Genomic DNA, 21,504 nt, shown 5'->3' on the forward strand with positions numbered 1-21,504 from the left:
GTACAAAGACTCTCGGGCTCCCTTCCTTCCCAAATCAAGGCTTGCCTTTCATGTCTCCCCATTTACATAGGCAATTTGCAGCCTATTTATTCCATGTCGTGCTGTTTTTGCTTTAGGTGCATTCACATAATCAAATAAAATTGGCTGATTAGTCTTGTATTCCAGGAATATAATGCTCAGCGTTAACAAATAGTTGCTGTGTATCCTCACGGGCATGACTGACTGCAGACATCACATTCAAGAAAGTCAAAGTGAAAAACAAGAGGTTTGTAATGTTGCAGGAGGAAGTTTTGTAGATGTAATAAATCCCCTCTTGCCCCTTTAGGTAATAGAAGATAATAGTGCCAAGTCCTGGGGGTGTCAGGTTTTTATGCTTACAGTACGTTGGTGTCAGAAGGAGGATGACAGCCCTTTAATTGGTGTCAGAGGGGGAAACACAGTCCTTTATATTGGTGTCCAGTGGGGAAGGACCATCCTTTATAGTGGTGTCCAGTGGGGAAGGACCATCCTTTATATTGGTGTCCAGTGGGGAAGGACCATCCTTTATATTGGTGTCCAGTGGGGAAGGACCATCCTTTATATTGGTGTCCAGTGGGGAAGGACCATCCTTTATATTGGTGTCCAGTGGGGAAGGACCATCCTTTATAGTGGTGTCCAGTGGGGAAGGACCATCCTTTATATTGGTGTCCACTGGGGAAGGACCATCCTTTATATTGGTGTGCAGTGGGGAAGGACCATCCTTTATAGTGGTGTCCAGTGGGGAAGGACCATCCTTTATATTGGTGTCCACTGGGGAAGGACCATCCTTTATATTGGTGTGCAGTGGGGAAGGACCATCCTTTATAGTGGTGTCCAGTGGGGAAGGACCATCCTTTATAGTGGTGTCCGGTGGTGAAGGACCATCCTTTATAGTGGTGTCCGATGGGGAAGGATTATCCTTTATAGTGGTGTTTGGGGGAGAGGACAGTCCTTTACATTGGTGCCAGTGGAAGAAAGAATATACTTTACACTGGTTATAGTGGAAGACTGTTTCTTATATTGGTGTCAGGGGAAGAAATACTGTCCCTTCCATTGGTCTCAGTGGGAGGAAGAGTGTCCCTTTCATTTGTGCTTGTGGGAAGAAGACAGTCCCTTACATTAGTGTCTGTGTGATAAAGGCAGTTCCTTACATTGTTGTTAGGGGGGATGGACTGTCCCTTACCATTATGTCGTTGGGAGGTAGACAGTCCTTTACAGTGGTGTTGTTGGGAGGAAAACTGTCCTTTACATTGATGTCAATGGAAGGAAGACAGTTCCTTACATTGATGTCATTGGGAGGAAGACAGTCCCTTACATTGGTGTCAATGGGAAAAAGATAGTCCCTTACATTGGTGTCAATGACAAAACAATAGTTCCTTACATTGGTGTCAATGGGAGGAAGATAGTCCCTTACAGTGGTGTCAATGGCAAAACAATAGTTCCTTACATTGGTGTCAGTGGGAGAAAGATAGTTCCTTACATTGGTGTCAGTGGGAGAAAGATAGTTTCTTACATTGGTGTCAATGGGAGGAAGATAGTCCCTTACATTGGTGTCAATTTGAGGAAGATAGTCCCTTACATTGGTGTCAGTGGGAGAAAGATAGTCCCTTACATTGGTGTCAGTGGGAGAAAGATAGTCCCTTACATTGGTGTCAGTGGGAGAAAGATAGTCCCTTACATTGGTGTCAATGGGAGGAAGATAATCCCTTACATTGGTGTCAGTGGGAGAAAGATAGTCCCTTGCATTGGTGTCAGTGGGAGAAAGATAGTCCCTTACATTGGTGTCAATAGGAGGAAGATAGTCCCTTACATCAGTGTTAATGGGAGGAAGATAGTCCCTTACATTGATGTCATTGGGAGGAAGTCAATCCTTTAAACTGGTGTCTGTGAAATGTAAACAACCCTTTACGCTGGTGTCAGTGGGAGATAGACTGTCCTTACATTGGTGCCATTAGGAGCAAGACAGTCCTTTACACTGGTGATATCAGGAGGAAGGCAGTCCTTTACATTGGTATAAATGGGAGGAAGATAGTCACTGACATTGATGTCTGTGGAAAGGAAGCATGCCCCATACATTAGTGTCAGTGGGAGATAATGTTGCTTACATTAGTGGCGGTGGGAAGAAGACATTGACTGTCCCTTACATTATGTTGTTGGGGGGAGACAGTCCTTTACAGTGGTGTTGTTGGGAGGAAAACTGTCCTTTACATTGATGTCATTGGAAGGAAGACTGTCCCTTACATTGGGGGTCTTTAGGAGGAGGTCTGTCTCTTACATTGGTGTCAGTGGAAAGAAGACTGCCCCTTGCATTGGTGTCACTGGGTGGAGGACAGTCCCATACATTGATTGGTGTCTGTGTGGAAAGAAGATGTCCCCTTACATTGATGTTGGTGGGAAGAGGACTGTCACTTTCATTGGTGAACGTGGGAGAAAAATGTGTCCCTGTGTACGTAGAAGGAAGAGTACCCCTTAGATTGTTGTCTCTACCCCAAAGGGGTAGGATGAATGCTCCAACATTAGTGGCCAATAATAGAAGGGAAGACCCAGCACTGATAAATATGGTTACTTACTTAAGGGATGACAGATGGTGTTCCATGTCTCAGCTTTTTTTTGTTTTTTTTTTTCGATCCAACACTTGAAAAAAGAGCGTGCATGCCCATTGCGAGCTTGGCGCATGCTCTGAAACGCGTCGTGTCACATTTTGCTCCAGTGACATCACGTGGCGTACGCTGAGTTCCAACTTGGTCCCCGGACATCAGTTGTACCCGGAAGACGCCCAACCGGTCGTTTCCGTCTACCGGTTCAATCTCATCGGCTGCCTACATCCATCTTCCTGGGACACCTGGACCTTACAGCCTTCCTCCACCGACCACCGGAGCCATTACAAGCCTTTGATACCTAACTTTCTATGTGAGTTACTACTTTCTGTGCTTCCATTGTCATCAATAATTACTGGACTTAGAGGCGCTCTGTGTGTTCTTCTACCATGTCTCAGCTTTGGCTCTTCTATAAACTATGCAGGCACTGTTGGGCAGGAAATCAATGCATTTTATAATGCCGGCTGCAAGCTGGGTCTCACATACTTGGAACAACAAGCAGAAGACCATAGTCATGTGCCCCAAGTTCCCAGATATAGTGATGCTTTTGCCTATAGTTATCATATGTATATGCCTTAACACTGGCGTTGACCACTGTAATTAAAGAGGAATTCCAGGTATGGATATTTAAAACAAAGCAAGTGGAGATCATTGGAGTAGCAGAGTCTACTTCAGTGATTTCCAGGTTCCAGGGGCACTGGCCAGGTCCAAGGTGGACCAATACTGTATAAAATATCTGTAGCAGCCTCCTAGGTAGGTGCTAGTGAGAAATTATAGTTTTGAGCTTTGTCTGCTTACCAGAAGAGCTGCAGGTAAATCTATATAGTTCTCTGCCTACCAGAGAGCAGGATCTGCTAGGGAGGTCTGCTCATTATGCTCATTATGCAATTCATTCTGTCTAGAGAGTGTTTCACGCTGGTCCAATAGGGAGGCATGTTGGACAGTGGTAGGAAACCCGACGAATGGGTGTATGGGCTTTTGATACAGTCCTGATGATTGGCAGAGGGCAGGTCCCTTTGGTGCATGTTGGGATACTGTATAAAAGCCAGGAGCACATGTGCTTGAGGTCTTTCATTGGGGGGCGGAGTCCTGGAGGGAGGGGGGCGGATGCCTCCTCCTCTGTAGCAGTGCCATGCGGCCTCAGGGGGGCCCCAGAGGTCTGGGGAAGCTGACTGAGAGGGGATACACTGGAGGACCTGTTTCTGCAGTATCGTTAGTACAGGAGCTCGTGTCAAGGGGCCTGACCTGAGGGGGGACACCCCTGCTCCAAGGATAGTCAGTGGACGGGGTCAGCTGAAAGGGGATGCTATTGAGAGTGTATTGAAGATAAGATATCAATCACCAAGTCGTCTTGTCGGAGAGTAAAGAGAGCAAGAGACTTAACCCCATCTACACTTGTGGCAGGGTGGATTAACCGCCTGGCCGTTCCTATGTACTAAGGGTAGAAGTCCTTATCTATGTGAATAGTTTAATTGGAGTATCCCACTATTCCCTTCTCCTATCCCAATTACAAAATAAACAACAAAAAAAACCAACACCCCTAGACTGTTTATTTCTGTGAAGAGCCAACAGGAGCAAGGAGGGATTCAAGAACTTTATCCAATTATGACTGCGTGCCGGCAACCAGGGGAGCCCGCAGAGTCAATATCCAGCAGTTCCTGCGAGGGCAGTGCTACATATCTATACATTGGAATTGCAAATCTATACTTCTTTGAACAATAACAAGTTTTAGCCAGTGAATCTTAATAAGTCTGTAGGTAGTTACCGACAGGGCTTTTTTTCAGCAGGAACGCGGGGGAACGCAGTTCCGGCACCTCCAGCACTGAATGTATGTAATTGCAAGGAATGCAACATTGTCTATTGATGCTGGCTGCTGAGGGATCTATTGTTGCTGGTGAGGATCTATTCCTGCAGGAGAGTTTATTGCTGCTGGGGAGGTATAGTGTGGCTGCTGGGGATATATTGTCTCTGGAAGAGATCTCATTTTGCAGGGGGGGTCTATCGATAATGGGGGGGGGGTTCTTATGTTGCTGAGGGGTCAGTTGTTGATGGGAGGGATCTACTCTTTATGGAGCAGTCTATTGTAGCTGGGTGCCGGAGGGTCTATTGATGCTGTCTGCTGGGAGATCTGTTGTTGCTGCTGGGGACCCATTGTCGCTGGCTGGATCTATTGCTGCTGGGGGGGGGGTTATTGTTGGCTGCAGGGGATCTATTTTACTGCTTTTTTGTTATCAATAAAAAACTCCATACAAATTACTCAGTACCACAAATGTTACTTGGTTCTGTATTTTCTAAAAAGGATGATCCTGGGAGGTGGGTAGTGGGTGGAACCAAGGAACAGTTCACGGAGGTAGGTAGGGGCGGAGACAAGGGGAAAGTCTGAAAAAGGGAGTTCCTGCACCAATTTTCTGAGAAAAGCCCTTGTTACTGACCCTCAAAAACCCAGCTTCCTTCCTATTAGTTTTTGCTGTGTTGAGCCTGGGCTCTGTACCAAAGAAGAGAGATTACTTTCTTTGCAGTCAGCCAGGACTATGCATGTTTGGGCTGGTATACGATCAATAAGCAGAGAAGTCTGCATTTATCAACACATATACCAGTAATTTTCCAATTCCTTTTCAGACATGGACAGGGCCCCCCCTCCTTCTGAGTCCCCAAGACTCCATAGCAACTACAAGGACTTCTATGGCTGGAGTACCGCTCTTCAGGTCTCCACTGAACTTTTTAAAGCTTTAATGTACAATTAAATGGTTGTTGAGAGAACCTAAAAGGCTGGTAAAAAAAAAACAAGGGCTCTTGACAATAAAATAGTTAATCAGAAGTTATAAAAGCGTACAATAAAGGGAAATAATATATTTGTATTCTGTGCTAGATATGTAATAAGAGTCACTGCAGAGGCAGACACTACACCCAATACAAAGCCTTCTATAACACCTCTGCCTGCTGTATGGACTATTGATTTTATCAGCAGGTACCAGTGGGCTCATTGATCACACATCAGCTACAAAGTCAGCTCTCTTTCAGATGCTGTGAAGTCATTAATATGAAGAAACGTCTAAACATGAGCTGAAAAAAGATCTTTATAATACAGAACCGCTTATTTTCCTTCTAATGAAACTTTTCATTCGTTTTGGATGGAGCAATGTTAGGTCTTTATTGTTCCCTGTATATCTGTTGAAGGTATTTCCTGATTTACCCACACTTCCTGTTATGATATTGGGATAGGATGTGAGGGTAAACCTCTTTATTGAGGAAACAAACTTTTATGGGTGACACCGCTGGCTGGTAACATGGGCTCCCCTAAGGCACGAATTCTAAGTGACAGCTTGGTCTTCATCTTGGAGGCGTGATAGCCAGTGACCCAAGTGGACCTGAACTACTTTGCTACTAGCTATTACCAGGTGGTGGCCCTAGGGCAGGGGTGTCCAAACTATGGCCCTCCAGCTGTTCAGGAACTACAATTCCCATCATGCCTAGTTATGTCTGTGAATGTCAGAGATTTACAATGCCTCATGGGACGTGTGGTTCCACAACGGCTGGAGGGCCGTAGTTTGGACAACCCTGCCCTAGGGTTTGCTCCACCAGGATGTTGGAAGAGCAAGTTGAGGCGACATGTTAAAATGAGGCAGCAGAACAAGTGTCAGGAAGGACAGTATTCAATGTCAAGGCAGAGGTCGAGGCAGGCAGCAGGCAAGAAAATAGTCGATGTCCAGGAGGAGCTCAAGGCAGGCAACAGGCAAGAGAATAGTCAATGTTCTGACAGAAGTTGAGACAGGCAGTAGGCAAGATAATAGTCAATGTTCAGGTAGAGGATGAGGCAGACAGTAGAAAATAGAATAGTCAGTAATAAGACAGAGGTTAAGGCAGGCAGCAAACAAGAGAATAGTCAATGTTCATGCAGAGGTCAAGGCAGGCAGCAGGAAAAAGAATAGTCAATGTCCAGGCAGAGTTCCAGGCACATGCATTCCGGGTCAGCAACAGCTAATCATCAATCTCATGCACAGGGCTGCGGGTGAGAAGACAAAGCACCAGCCACCAGAAAAGGCAATTGTTTAAATATCCTCCAAGCCAATGAGGGGACTCATGCCATTCCAATGCATGTTAGCACATGCATGTCAATACACACGCATGCCTAGGTGCATTAGCAGCTGTAGCCAAAAGAGAACAAGCTGGCATGCTCATGCAATATGCTGCAGACGTAAAGGACTGGTCATGCCCCTGCCTGTGTGTACACCAATCCTGGAGGTGCTATAACATAGAATATTTTTGAGGCACAGTTCTAACCATTCGGCAAGATCGGTCGATTTTCGGCCCATGTGTACAGCTGTCTGTTCTAAAAAAAACGAGTCTATTAACTGGCTTCTGTCAAGTGGGCATGCTGGAAAACCAACATTTCACACACATGAACTTTAATGGCATCCCAGTCTTAGTCTGTAGGGTTCAATATTGAGTTGGCCCACCCTTTGCAGCTATAACAGCTTCAACTCTTCTGGGAAGGCTGTCCACAAGGTTTTGGAGTGTGTCTATGGATGTGTTTGACCATTCTTCCAGAAGCGCATTTGTGAGGTCAGACACTAATGTTGGAAGAGAAGGTCTGTCTCATAGTCTCCACTCTAATTCATCCAAAAGGTGTTCTATCGGGTTGAGGTCAGGACTCTATGCAGGCCAGTCAAGTTCCTCCACCCCAAACTCCCTCATCCATGTCTTTATGGACCTTGCTTAGTGCATTGGTCAAAATCATTTGGTGGAGGGGGGTATTATGGTGTGGGGTTGCTTTTCAAGGGTTAGGCTTGGCCCCTTAGTTCCAGTGAAGGGAACTCTTACGGCATCAGCATACCAAGATATTTTTGTCAATTTCATGCTCTCAACTTTGTGGGAACAGTTTGGGGTTTGCCCCTTCCTGTTCCAACATGACTGCGCACCAGTGCACAAAGCAAAAATTCATAAAGAAATGGATGAGCGAGTTTGGGGTGGAGGAACTTGACTGGCCTGCACAGAGTCCTGACCACAACACAATAGAATGTCGTTGGGATGAACTAGAGCGGGCACTGCAAGCCAGACCTTCTCCCCAACATCAGTGACCGACCTCACAAATGCACTTTTGGAAGAATGGTCAAACATTCCCATAGACACACTCCTAAACCTTATGGACAGCCTTCCCAGAAGAGTTGAAGCTGTTATAGCTGCAAAGGATGGGCCAACTCAATATTGAACCCTACGGACTAAGACTGGGATGCCATTAAAGTTCATGTGCATGTAGAGGCAGGCGTCCCAATACTTTTGGTAACATAGTGTATTTCATTTTTTGTTATAATTAGCTTAACAGTTACCATTTAGAAACATCAGAAATCTTCCGGCAGGCGAAAAGGTCCCTACATACGGTAAACTGTATATTTGGAAATCTTTTTAGAAATTTGTTTATAGTTGTCTTCAACTTACATAAAAGATTTACAGTATTCTACATTTTTCTCATATGAAGAGCATTCCAACATACAAAACGACTTCATGATCCCCGATGCTCCTTCTGCGCTAATTTACATCACAACCCCGCTTCCCGTCTCTCCAATTACACCGCTCCATACTATGGGAATGACAGTAGCTGAAATATAGATACATTTTTTTTCTTTTCCTTTTATTAACGGCTTGCTCAAATAATCCATTATTCAAAGCAGAACCTTGTTCTGCTGGGTGAAGCTGACCAAACGTTCCTGCCAAATTACTGGGAGATTAAACGGGGCATGCTGAAATCTAGACCCAGGCCCATTGCATCAAATTGAACATATTTAGAAAAAAAAATGATTATAGTACTTAAGCAAATTAAATAATCCACAACAACAGCCAGTAAATTCCTGCAAAGCCCATCTGCTTGCTTGGATCAACACACAATAACCATTTGTGGTGACAAGTGTTTGCTTCCTGTCTCCAAACTGTTTGAATAATAATAATGGCGCTCTGTACTCCGACAAGATTACAGTGGAATTGATTTACAAAGAGAATTAAAGGAGAGTTCCAAACTAAACAAAGGCTTTGATTTAGTTCCTAAACACTTTAGAGGTTTGGGTCTCTAAATGTCACTTCTTACTGACTTTGTCTCTGTTCCGATTGGGCAGCTAATACGTAAACAGGCATCTAGAATAATTTAATGCCTGTGCCCACCCTGCTTAATTCCTTGGAGCCTAAACCTTTTTCTGACATATGTTGCTTACAAGTTAAAATCAGTATTTTTTTTGCTAGAAAATTACTTAGAACCCCCAAACATTATAAAATTATAAATATATATATATTGAAAAATTAATGTTTGTTGTATCAAAACGTATAAAGGTACCAACATCCCAGGTCGAACTATTAGCGCCGGTTCACATAGGAGCGACGCTACTTTCAGGGGCGACCTCCGAGATCGCGGCGCGAGCAGCGCGCCGCGACCTCGGAGCGGCCGCCACGGACTTCATAACATTGAAGTCTATGACGGTCGCCTCCTGGTCGCCCCAAAGAAGCTCCGGACCCTTTTTCTAGGTCGGAGCGACTTGTGTCGCTCCTATTAGAACGGGTCCGCAGCTTTCCTATGGGAGGCGACCTGCGGCGACCTGTGAGGCGACCAGGTCGCCTCACAGGTCGCCCTAGTGTGAACCGGGGCTTATAGTTGTACACAGGGCTTTTTTTCAGCAGGAACGCGGGGGAACGCAGTTCCGGCACCTCCAATGGGTGCTGGAGGGTCTACTCTGATGCTGGCTGCTGGGAGATCTATTGTTGCTGGAGGGGATCTATTTTTGCATGGCAATCTATTGTTGCTGATGGAGGATCTTTTGATACTGAGGGTTAATTGTTGCTAGAAAGGATCTACTGTTTAGGGAGGGGTTCACTGTTCCTGGCTGCTAGAGAGTGTATTGATGCTGGCTGCTGGGGGATCTTTTGCTGCTGCTGGGGGGGGTCTATTGCTGCTGGGGGGGATCTATTGCTGCTGGCTGTGGGGGATCTATTTTTTTGCTTTTCTTGTTATCATAACCTAATTCTATACATTCCAATACAAAATTATACGTGACTCTATATTCTCTAAAAGGGGCTGTACTGGAAGCTGGGTAGGGGTGAAACCAAGGGTCAGTGCTTGGAGGTTGGAAGGGGTGGTTAGTGCTCGGAGGTGGGTAGAGGGCGGAGACACAAAGTAACTTAGAAGGGGAGTTCCTGCACCTATTCTCTGAGAAAAAAAGCCCTGGTTGTACAGTAGTTGTGTGAGATCCTAACACCAAGGACCTACACAGACTATCTTTCTCCTTACAATATATATATATATATGTGTGTATGTATATATATATGTGTGTATGTATAATATATATATATATATATATATATATATATATATATATATATATATATATATGTGTGTGTATATATATATATATATATATATATATATATTTAGCAGAGACCCTAGAGAATAAAATGCCGATTGTTGCAATATTTTGTGTCACACGGTATTTGCACAGTGGTCTTTTAAATGCAATTTTTTGGGAATAAATACACTTTCATGAATTAAATAAAAACAAAACAGTAAAGTTAGCCCATTTTTTTTTTTTTTTTTTTGAATAATGAGAAAGATGATGTTATGTCGAGTAAATAGATACCTAATATGTCATGCTTTAAAATTGCACACACTATGCGACTATGTAACACTCGTGGAATGGCGACAAACCTCTGTACTTAAAAATCTCCATTGGCAACGCTTTAAAAAAAAATTTAACGGTTACCTGTTTGGAGTTACAGAGGAGGTCTTGTGCTAGAGTTAAGCCCCGTACACACGATAAGAAATTCGGAAGGGAAATTTCGTCCGATGACCGATCTGCTGATTTTCGGATTGTTAGTATGGTGCTTTCGACAGCTGACTCCGACTTTTCAGCTGACAAAATCCTGATGTGCAGGCATTAAAATTTTTGTCCTCCGTCAACTCACGTCCGATTTACGTCTCATTAGTGCAGATTTTGACGGGGAAAAATCTTATGAGCAAGACTAGGCATGCTCAGAGAGAAAGAACACATAGAAAGCAATCCAACACATGGCATCACTTCTGAAGTAGAATTCTGTCGTACGGGAAAATTTGTGTGCAGTCTAGAGCACATTCCAACCAACGGACACCACTCTGGACAAAAGACGGACGACCGGTCGGCGGAAATTCATAGCGTGTGTACGAGGCTTTACTGCTCTCACTCTAATGATCACGGCGATACCTCACATGTGTGGTTTGAACACCGCTTTCATATGCGGACGCAACTTACGTATGCGTTCGCTTTTGTGCGCGAGCACGGAGGGACAGGGTGCTTTAATTTTTTTTTTTTAATTAATTCTTTTATTTTATATATTTATTTTTACACTGTCCATTTAAAAATTTTTATTTTTTTTTTAATCACTTGTATTGCTGTCACAAGGAATGTTAACATCCCTTGGGACAGTAAAGGTCCTTTCACACGGGCGCTCCGTATGTCCGTGTTTCATCTATCCGTTTGCGGATGAAAAACGGACATAATGTATGTCTATGTCTAAAAACTAAATTAGTGTTATACCCATACAGTGAATATGATGAATGGAGTTGAATACACATAAATCAAGTGATAAGAAATAATATAATCAAACAGTGTAAGTAGTAATTTAAATGAATAAACATAGATCAAAAAAAGTCCATAGGTGATCCAATGACAGTGCACAAGTCCCAGAAAGGTGATGTCAGAGTGGGAGGCTTGAATCCCAAGATAAGGTAGGAATGCACCCGTGATAGTACAATACAAAGTGGCAGCTTACCAGAAGCTAAGGCCTCCAACTTAATGGAACGGCCACACACGCTTAGATGTGAGACCAAGTGTATCGCATCTTTCAGGAATCAGGGAATCAAGAATGCTCTGCTGCACCATACAAGGCTTAGGACTTCTCTGCTGCCTCTTCCAGCAAAGTCTCCTCTATACTTCCTCCCCTCCTTTTGTGATTTGTAAATGTATGTCTATGGGCTAGCGGACGTTAGCGGATGACCATCTGCTGACATCCGTTTTTCGTCCGTTCCGTTAAGTTCCGTTTTTTGAGATGAAAGAGAACCCTATTTATTTTAATAACGGAACAGACTCAAAAACGGATGTCAGCGGATGTCACCCGCTAATGTCCGCTAGCTCATAGACATACATTATGTCCGTTTTTCAACTATGAAAATGGATGAAAAACGGACATACGGAATGGACCCTAAAAAGTGACATCGGTGTCCGTTTAAAAAAAAGTCACTGAACTAAAGAAAAAACGGACCGTGCCGTGTGAAAGGACCCTAATAGGCAGTGATAGGTACTCTTTATGTAGGGATCGGGGGTCTAGAAGACCCCAACCCCTTCTCTGCACTTCAAATTTTTCCAAACGGCAAAATCAGCATTTGCCGAGTAAACCGGAAGTGACGTTGTGACATTGCTTCCGGGTAACTACATCAGAGACTCAATCAAAGCCAATTTCTTTGCACTTAAAAGCAAGTTTGGCTGCTTTGAATACTGTCATTTTTTTTTAAATCTGGCGCCTTTAAGGCACCGGTACCCGGAAGTGATGTCATGACATTGCTTCCGGGTTTATACATCGTAGACCAGATCAGAGCCAATTTCGGCTTTGTTCGGGTCTTCGGCCAGCTGGCAGATGTGGCGGCTGGTCTCCCGGTGGGTCGGGAGACCAGGGCCAAACCGCTGTCATTACAAGAAAGCCAACCGTCAGCTCTAAACAATGGTACTGGGGTGATGCCTCTAGCTGCAGGCATCCCCCAGGTACAACCCCTTCAAGTCGAGAATGCATATTTGCGTTCTGTTGGCGCGAAGGGGTTAAATATCACTGGGAGTCAAAGATAGGCATGCTGGGTTTGTGCCCATCCTAACACTATTGCATTATAACTAACATAAAAAACAAAGAGGTAAGCTCCTCTTTTTTACCTATTGCTGCCCACTTACCACATATGTGTGGCAGCAAACTCCTGGCTTCCGTACCTAGTGATCAGGCCATAGATCTCTGTAACGCTAATCCACCCCCATTGACCGGCGGAGACTGACAGTTAGGAAGGGAGCCAGGACACCGAGCCCCCTCACTACCGGAGGACCCGTCACCTAACCAGGTACCACGCCAATGACTGGTTGGTGTTCTTCATTCCGGTTACCCATAGCAACTTCCTTTTCTTCTTAGCCTTACATAAAAATGGTGCTAGTGGTCCTGTGAAATCTTACATTCTTTAGGTGGATAGAACACTCTTCCTTAGCATCCTGGCTTGAGATCCTTCATCTTCTCCGAGGCTAGAATAGTTTTTTTTAGCTCTTAGAACACTTCAATTTCTTCCCACGTAATGGACTCTCTTTCATCTTTCACAAAACTTTGAAAACCGGTGTTCCGCATATGAAAAATGGCCTTAATTTTGAGGCTGAAATGGATTTGATATCTCCCTTAGTTTTGATGTTTGTGATTTTCGGTTGGGTCATTCTAAACCTCGGCACCTTTTAATCCATTTCCATTTATGATGATTTATCTGTTTTTGTAAACACACAAGTTTTTGCCTGGCAAAATAAACCTCTGGAGAACTTGCAGACAAGTCTTTCAAATCCTGAGAAAATCAACAATGTAGGGTTTGATTTACTCAAAAATGATAAAGCACGGTGCAAGAATATGACAAGAGGATGCACAAGGATTCTACGGGAAAGGCTTAGGTTTAACCCCCATAGTCTTGAAGATTTCAGAGATTGATTAAGCTATTCTTGAACAGACACTTACGAAGAAAACCCCTATTTCAAGTTGCTTTTCTGTAAAGTATTGTTATTTAAATTGTTTTGTACAGTTATTACAGAAAATGTACATCTAAATCAGGATTCTCCAAACCGTTTAAACAAAGGACCACTTTCCTGTCTTTTACACCTTATAGGGGAACGATAGTGGCCAGTAGGAGTAAAAAAGGCTCCAGTGAGCCCTGGAAGTAAAAAATTACCTAGTGCCTGAGGTTAGTGGAAGAGAAAATATTGCCCTATCATTGGGGTCAGTGGGAGAAACAGTGCCCCATCATCACTGGTGTCAGTGGGAGTAACAGTGCCCCATCATCACTGGTGTCAGTGGGAGTAACAGTGCCCCATCACTGGTGTCAGTGAAAGAAATAGTGCACCATTGGTGGTATCAGTGGAAGGAATACTGCCCGTTATCAATATTAATATGAGGAATAGTGCCCCATTACTGGAATCAGTGGAGGAATAGTGTCCCATCAGTGGTGTCAATGAAAGAAATAATGCTCCTTTGGCAGTATTAGTGGGAGGAATAGTACCATATTGTTGGTGTCAGTGAAAAGAATAGTGTCCCGTCAGTGCTGTTAGTGGGAGAAGTAGTGCTCCAGATGGCGGTGTCAGTGAGAGCAATAGTGCTCCATTTTTGATGCAGTGTAAGAAATAATGCCTCATTACTGGAATCAGTGGGAGGAATAGTGCCCCATCATTTGAGTCAGTGGGAGGAATAGTGCCCCATCATTGGTGTCAGTGGGAGGAATAGTGCCCCATCATTGGTGTCAGTGGGAGGAATAGTGCCCCATCATTGGTTTCAGTGGGAGGAATAGTGCCCCATCATTGGTGTCAGTGGGAGGAATAGTGCCCCATCATTGGTGTCAGTGGGAGGAATAGTGCCCCATCATTGGTGTCAGTTGTAGGAATAGTGCCCCATCATTGGTGTCAGTGGGAGGAATAGTGCCCCATCATTGGTGTCAGTGGAAGGAATAGTGCCCCATCATTGGTTTCAGTGGAAGGAATAGTGCCCCATCATTGGTTTCAGTGGGAGGAATAGTGCCCCATCATTGGTGTCAGTGGGAGGAATAGTGCCCCATCATTGGTGTCAGTGGAAGAAATAGTGCCCCATCATTGGTGTCAGTGGGAGGAATAGTGCCCCATCATTGGTGTCAGTGGAAGGAATAGTGCCCCATCATTGGTTTCAGTGGGAGGAATAGTGCCCCATCATTGGTGTCAGTGGGAGGAATAGTGCCCCATCATTGGTGATAGTGGAAGAAATAGTGCCCCATCATTGGTATCAGTGGAAGCAACAGTGCCCCATTGGTGGTATAGGTGGAAAGAATAGTGTCCCACCTTTGGTGTCAGTCAGGAAAAAAGCAAGCAAAGGGCTACTTCCAACTCCCAGGCTGCAGTTTGAGGACTGTTGATCTAGATAAAATATTAAAATGATAAAAGTAAAGCAGGCGATGTATGGAATACACGCTAATGAAATGTAATGTTGCACCTTAACTAGCATTACTTAAGTAAATTGCATTTGTGGCCAAGAACATTGAGTCTAATTCAAAAAAGAAACTTTAAATCTAAACTTCAGACAGATAATACTAGATCAACATTTAATACAGTAATGTATTTGTTAAAATGCAGCCAAAAGAAAAACACAAATATCAGCACAAGGGTCACAGCATACAGTTCATAGGATGTGTCCCTGGTGCTGATGCCTCTTCTATTAGGTGAAATCTTCCTCCATCCATGCACCCTCCCCCCTCCCCCCTTGTAATCTTCCAGTGCGGCATGGGGTTAGTAGAACTAATAGGCTGTCCCAGATGCCCTTTCCACACAGCTCCGCCATTCACAGAAGCTGTACAACTATTTCTTTATCTCTAGTTATTTTTTATCTTTTGAATATCTATCTAATGTTATGTATTTATTAATTGTATCTCATATTTATCTATCTATCTATCTATCTATCTATCTATCTATCTATCTATCTATCTATCTATCTATCTATCTATCTATCTATCTATCTATCTATCTATCTATCTATCTATCTGTTTTATCTATCTATCTATCTATCTATCTATCTATCTATCTATCTATCTATCTATCTATCTATCTATCTATCTATCTATCTATCTATCTATCTATCTATCTATCTATCTATCTATCTATCTATCTATCTATCTATCTATCTATCTATCTATCTATCTATCTATCTATCTATCTGTTCTATCTATCTATCTATCTATCTATCTATCTATCTATCTATCTATCTATCTATCTATCTATCTATCTATCTATCTATCTATCTATCTATCTATCTATCTATCTATCTATCTATCTATCTATCTATCTATCTATCTATCTATCTATCTATCTATCTATCTATCTATCTATCTATCTATCTATCTATCTATCTATCTATCTATCTATCTATCTATCTATCTATCTATCTATCTATCTCTCTATCTCTCTATCTATCTATCTATCTATCTATCTATCTATCTATCTATCTATCTATCTATCTATCTATCTATCTATCTATCTATCTATCTATCTATCTATCTATCACCTTTGTCTCTAGCTGTCTGTCTACATACATTGTGATGATCCATGTCCCATGCAGAATGTTCTATATAATTGTACACTGGGAGCTCCCCCCAGGCACTGGAGATGTACATCACACGGGGTGTCCGGTATTTCGGATGCAGATGATTTTGGACAGCTGTGTTAGGAAATGTAATAGGTTTCGTGTCCTTGGAGAGTGAAGTTTCCATTTTACAAAGTTGGGAAGTGCGGACATCCTGAGCTGACGAGTCATTAAGTCCCACGTCCGCCCCTGATTCTCGCGTTTAGCCGGCGCAGTCCATTGCAGCTCACAGAAAATTGCAGAGTCGCTTTAATCATTTTCTGCGTCCATCTCCTCCAGATGACACATAAGGAGACCTTTTTTCCGTACAGATGCGGAGAATCGGACTCTGGAACAATGCTGACAATCTTGGCAGGGCACATCGCGCTTTCTCCGGCTTTTCCTCTGAAATGAGACGATTGCAAGTCATCCGCTCTGCGTGCCAGTTAGTGTGAAGCCAACTTGGATGCTGTTTCGGCCAAACACAGAACTGATTAAACAAAAAATTTGTCTGTATTAGAGAGCGCCTCCGAGCACAAAGACCGCAGGCAAACAAAGGGAAAACATGGCGCAGCAAAGCCGGGTATTGCACCCCTATATACACTATATTACCAAAAGTATTGGGACGCCTGCCTTTACACACACATGAACTTTAATGGCATCCCAGGCTTAGTCCGTAGGGTTCAATATTGAGTTGTCCCACCCTTTGCAGCTATAACAGCTTCAACTCTTCTGGGAAGGCTGTCCACAAGGTTAAGGAGTGTCTATGGGAATGTTTGACCATTCTTCCAGAAGCACATGTGTGAGGTCAGGCACTGTTGTTGTAGAGAAGGCCTGGCTCGCAGTCTCTGCTTTAATTCTTTCTAAAGGTGTTCTTTCGGGTTGAGGTCAGAATTCTGTGCAGGCCAGTTAAGTTCCTCCACTCCAAACTTGTCCATGTCTTTATGGACCTTTATAATGTTTTTAAATCCATACACATTTGTATGCATTTGTGAGGTTAGGCACTGATGATGGAGAGAAGGCCTGGCTTGTAGTCTCCGCTCTAATTCATCCCAAAAGTGTTCTATTGGGTTGAGGTCAGGGCTCTGTGCAGGCCAGTCAAGTTCCTCCACCCCAAACTCGCTCATCCATGTCTTTATGGACCTTGCTTTGTGCACTGGTGCGCAGTAATGTTGGAACAGGAAGGGGCCATCCCCAAACTGTTCCCACAAAGTTGGAAACATGAAATTTTCCAAAATGTCTTGGTATGCTGACACCTTAGGAGTTCCCTTCACTGGAACGAAGGGGCCAAGCCCAACCACTGAAAAACAACCCCACACGATAATTCCCCCACCAACCTCCACCAAATGGTTTGGACCAGTGCACAAAGCAAGGTTCATAAAGACTTGGATGAGCGAGTTTATGTCTGTACCCATGTATCTGTCTCTGCCCCCCCACCCACGCTGCTATTAGTATTAGTAGTATTAGTAGAAAATAAAATATTATAAATCTTCACTGCCAGCCCCTCTAATATATCTAGGAATTATACACTGTAAATGTGTTTTAAAAAATTAAGCTTGTAAATACCTCTTTACAGCTATCCTCAGGCTGGTCACGTGACTCCCAGCCGACCTCCTACTCAGATCCAGAGCTATAGCAAGAGGGGCTAAGCGGCCACATGACCTCCCAGGCTGGGGTCAGAAAGAGATCTCGGCCCCTCCCACTGTAGCCCAGGGATCGTAGTAGAAGACTCCGGCTGGGAATCACGTGCCCGGCCTGAAGATCACTGGAAAATGAATTTACAAGCTTCGTTTTAATAAAACACTTATAAAGTGTGGTAGGCCTGGATATAACAGAGGGGCTGGCAGTGAATTCCATTGTGGTAACAACCACCTTAAAGCGGAGTTCCGGCCTCGGGGGTCAATTTGAGCTAAAAATACCCCCGGGACAGTCAGGGCTAGCACATTCCATAATGGATAGTCTCTGAACTGTCCCAGGTCGCACTTAACTGTAAGAAGAAATGCTTACCTTGAAGCAGCGTCCCTCTTCGTGTCCTCTTCCGTGACGTCGGAGTCCCACAATGCACTGCACCAGCCCCGCTCGTCACTTCCGGTGCAGGCGCGGCATTCCTGCACAGCTTCTGGGCATGCCCAGAAGCTGTTTAGCAGGGAAAAAAATTGCCAGTATCCATTTCTTTTTCAGGTTGCACTCAGCAAGCGGATGGCCCAAAATCGATTTTGAGGCCGGAACTCCGCTTTAACCACTTAAGCCCCGGAGGATTTGGCTGCTAAACGACCAGGGGGTATTTTGCGATTCGGCACTGCGTGACTTTAACTGACAATTGCGCAGTCGTGCGACCCTGTACCTAAACGAATTTGGCGTCCTTTTTTTCCCACAAACAGAGCTTTCTTTTGGCAGTATTTGATCACCTGTGCGATTTTTTGATCACGCGCTATAAACAAAAAAAGAGCGTCAATTTTGCAAAAATAGCAATATTTTTCCCTTTTTTTTATATGAAATTCCCCCCCAAAAAAATGTAAAAATCAAAATTTTTTAACATTTTCGGCCAATTTGTTTTATGCTACCTATGTTTGGTAAAAAAAATCACAAAAAGCGTATTTTGATTGGTTTGCGCAAAAGTTATTGCGTTTACTAACTAAGGGAAAGATTTTTGTCATTTTTGTTGTTTTTTTTTAAATGCGTAATGGCGGCGATCTGCGATTTTTTTTTGCGGTACTGCGACATTGCGGCGGACAGATCGGACCCTTGACTGACATTTTTGACACTTTTGGGGTTACCAGTGACATTTCTACAGTAATCAGTGCTATATATATGCACTGTTACTGTAAAAATACACTGGTAGTGAAGGGGTTAACTTTATTTGAGAGGGAGGGGCTGTGTGTGTCCCTAGGGGCGTGATTCTAACTGTGATTGGCTGTGGCTTCAGCTGTATGCAGAGTGATCAACGGATCTACATAGTAGATCCATATGATCAGCTCTCATACAGAGGGGAGAATGACAGGCGGCTTGTTTACACAAGCTGCCTAACTTTCTCCCTCTCCCCCGCCGATCGCAGAGTGGCCGGCGGACATCGGGTCCGCCGGTCACACGCGCGGGGGGGTCCGTGACCACGCGGGAGCGGGAGCGCGCCTCCGGCGGCGCGCGCTCGCTCCCTAGACCCTCACAAGCTAGTGACGTAGCCCTACGTTACTTTGCCTGTGAGGGGCTGACCGCCAACGTAGATAGTCGTGCGGCGGTCGGCAAGTGGTTAACCCCTTCCCAGGCAGTGTCATTAGTACATTGACAGTGCATATTTTGAGCATTGATAACTGTATTAGTGTCACTGCTCCCCAAAAAAGATTTGAAAGTGTCAGGGGTTGGTGTCCATTTTGTCTGCTGCAATATTGCAGCCCCGCTGGAAGTCACTTATCGCCGCCAATACTAGTGAAAATAAAGATTCCATAAATATATCCCCTAGTTTGTAGACTTGATAACTTTTGCTCAAACTAATATCAATATACACTTAGTGGGATTTTTTTTTACCAAAAATATGTAGCAGAATACATATTGGCCTCAATTGATGAAGAAATTTGATTTGTTACATTTTTTATTGGATTTGTTTTATAGCAGAAAAATATATATATTATTTTTTTTTTAATCAAAATTCTCGATCGTTTTTTGTTTATAGCACAAAAATAAAAATTGCACAGGTGATCAAATACTACTAAAAGAAAGCTCTGATTGTGGGAAAAAAGGACATCAATTTTATTTGGGCACAGCGTCACATGACTGCACAATTGTCAGTTAAAGTAATGCAGTGTAGTATCACAAAAAGGGGCCTAGTCAGAAGGGGGGGGGGTAAATCTTCCGAAGGTCAAGTGGGTCAAATCTGCATTCGCCTTGACTTGAACGCGTGGTTGTCATTACCTTTCCTGTTTGTATAAATCAATCTGTAAAGTAAAAATCTGTTACCCATTTTGTACCAATATATATACATATGCGTTCTGCTGGTTGCATGGTCCTCTCTCCCTTTACTTCCCTCTCCCCATCTCCACTGTGTATTTATCAGTTGCCTCTCACCCTGAGCTTCCCTGCTGTTTGAGCATCAGAGCTGCTCGGTGTGATCCCCACCTATTCCTACTTCCCTCCCTCCTGGCTGCATTGGACATGAACCAATCAGAGGGTGGGAAAGGGCTTGCTGTGTGGACACTGAGGATTATGGGAAATATAGTCCTAAAGGGGAATTGTACAATACAAATGAATGGCTGCAAGTACTACAGGAGCCCAAATCTCTGCTCAAAGAGGAGGAAAGACAGGATTGCCTTTCCCAGGCACTTAAGTTACACAGGTGTGATCGGCCTTCTACCTATAACCGGTTGTGTCAGAGGGGACTGAGTAGCTTTAGGAGTCATGGCAGAACAGAGGATCCACCATCACCAGCTGCTCCTGCAGGGGTAAAAGGCTTCACATATTTGAGGGTAATTTGGTCATGCGTCTGTAAAATTTATAGGTTGTTTTTTTAAGTTTGAATCTGTTGATGCATCCGTATCTCTCCTGAAGAAGCAGACTACATCCCCGAAACATGTTGAGGATCTAAGAGACTGCCATAGCTCCTCCCCAAATGATTAAACCTTACTTTGGAATTGCCTTTTTTTGTGTAACCAATCACATACATGTTTATGCCTCACAGAGGCATATGAATCTATATACAGTATTCTTTTATAACTTTTGTATACAAATGTTTTTTTAACCACTTGCCTTCTGTGCACTTAAACCCCCTTCCCATCCAGACCAATTTTAAGCTTTCAGTGCTCTCACACTTTGAATGACAATTGCGCGGTCATGCTACACTGTACCCATATGAAATTTTTATCATTTTTTTTCACACAAATAGAGCTTTCTTTTGTGGTATTTAATCATCTCTGGGTTTTTTATTTTTTACAAAGAAAAAGAAAAAAGACAGAAAATTTTGAAAAAAAAAAAAGTTTTTCTTATTTTCTGCGAGTAAATTTTGAAAATAAATACATTTTTCTCCTTCACTGATGTGCGCTGATGAGGCGGCACTGATAGGCTGCACTGATGGGCACTGATGAGGTGGCACTTATGGGCACTGATGAGGTGGCACTTATGGGCACTGATGAGGTGGCACTGATGAGGAGGTACTAATATGCCGCACTGATGAGCACTGATAGGCAGCACTGCTGGGCACTGAGAGGTGGCACTGCTGGGCACTGAGAGGCGGCACTGACGGGCGGCACCGATGGGCACTGACGGGCGGCACTGATGGGCACTGGCGGGTGGCACTGATTGACACTGACGGGTGGCACTGATGAGCACTGATGGGCGACACTGATGAGCACTGATGGACAGCACCATCAGTGCCCACACTCAGTGCCCATAGTGCTGCCAGTCAGTGCTCATCAGTGCCTAGATGAGCAGGCACTGATGGGCACTGACTGGCAGCACTATGGGCACTGATTGTGGGCACTGATGGGGGGCACTGATGGCGGGCATTGTGGGCATTGATGGTGGGCAG

Source organism: Pelophylax lessonae (assembly GCF_965119305.1).
Source record: "Pelophylax lessonae genome assembly, chromosome: 10".
NCBI lineage: Eukaryota > Metazoa > Chordata > Amphibia > Anura > Ranidae > Pelophylax > Pelophylax lessonae.